Source organism: Sorex araneus, chromosome 2 (assembly GCF_027595985.1).
Source record: "Sorex araneus isolate mSorAra2 chromosome 2, mSorAra2.pri, whole genome shotgun sequence".
NCBI lineage: Eukaryota > Metazoa > Chordata > Mammalia > Eulipotyphla > Soricidae > Sorex > Sorex araneus.
This window is the reverse complement of record NC_073303.1, coordinates 301,031,618-301,033,317: the sequence shown is the minus strand read 5'-3', so window position 1 is coordinate 301,033,317 and position 1,700 is coordinate 301,031,618.

Below are 1,700 nucleotides of genomic sequence, written 5' to 3'. Positions count from 1 at the left end.
CAGCTCCTAAAGGCCAGGTCAGTGGGCCTTACGGGCAGAGGAATCCTCCCAGTGGTTTGGCATAATGTGTTGTTTTACTTTCACTTTGCCCGTGACCAGTGTGAAATCTAATTATAATTATATCTCTGCTTTATAGCACAAAACATGATATTTTGGCTACCACAAAAGATAAAAACCTGTGAATCTCCCTATTTATTTATTCTTAGAATAAATTTAAAACAGCTAAGTTAATGCATATGAAAGGACTCAGGATGAAATTCTGTATGTCAGACTTGATCGAGAATTAGAATTGTGCGGAGTGATTGAGAAACATCTGGTAATGTGTTATTAATAAGCTAGCAGAAATGAATCAACAATTTCAACTGAGAAATATTAATTTGCATAAGATACTCAATAAAAAGGAATGCATAATATGCTTTCCTCATCATTTATAGTAATTGAGCAATCCAAATATTTTAAAATATAGGACCCAACCAGGATATTTATACATTGTCGCAGACAATAAATTTATAAATGAAGAAAAAAATATTTTAAGAAAACATTGCTTATTATATCTTGCAAATGAACCACGATATTAACTGTGGGACACAGAGGAATAGATAACAGAAATAAATTACTTCTAAGTTCTCTTCAAGCCAAGCAATTGTTCCCTGCCACTAATAAAAAAGAATATGGATGCCTAGTTAATAACGAAATTTAGATTTCTATTAAAATGTGCACCCTGAAACACAGAAAAATCTGATTTTTAAAAATGAGGTGTGATTATTAAGGAGTATGCATATTCTTCCTCTGTATTCTAAAGTGGTGCTGGGTTACAGAGGTAGAAAGACATGAACACCAAATACCATATGTAGAAGTCAGGTGTATGAACTGCCCACATTATACAATCCACCTGTACTCAGGTAGACTGTGGGGAGCAGCACTTATTAGCTGACAGTATGCCCATCTCTTCACAAGTGTATTTGGTAATGACATAACAGGAGCTTCAACTTGGCCATGGTGGAAGTACTGGCATCAAAAGGAATTACTCACGCTACTCATCAAAGAGCTGGTGGTGAAATATTCAAATCTGTATTCAAATCTGTATTCTGTTAATCATGGGAACAGTTCTAACCCTCCAGGATCCCATTTCTTTCTCTCTACAGTAGATGAAAAAATTCTAAATTCTATGAATTTAATGAGACTTCAGTTTTATAGCTTATGAAAGTTCCTTAAATCACTACCTCAATCAGTGCTTGTGTCATTAGATTTTGGGACCACCAATGTTTAATGTTTTCTAGTGGAGAAATGAATATGGTCAGTCCTTTTACAGTAATCACTTGTATTACTTGTCATCCCATTGATCTTCGATTTGCTTGAGTGGGCGCCAGTAACGTCTGCATTTGTCCCTGTCGCATGCTGGTGTAGCCCAATGGTAAAAGATGATTGAAATTTACGGTGTGCTGGATAATTCTAAGCACACTCTATATATTGTTTCTTTAAATCCCCACCCTGGTTTAATGAGAGAAGTGCTCATTTTAGGGACTGCAGAGAAAGTACAGTTGATGAGGCAATTCTTGAGTGTAGAGTTAGGAGTAAGCCCTGAGCTTTGCCTGGTGTGGCACCAATACAGAAACGATAACAAGAGGTGCTCATTTTCTCCCCATTTTTTTTTAAAATGATCAATCTAAGGCTGAATAAGGAGCTTACCCCAAGGACAT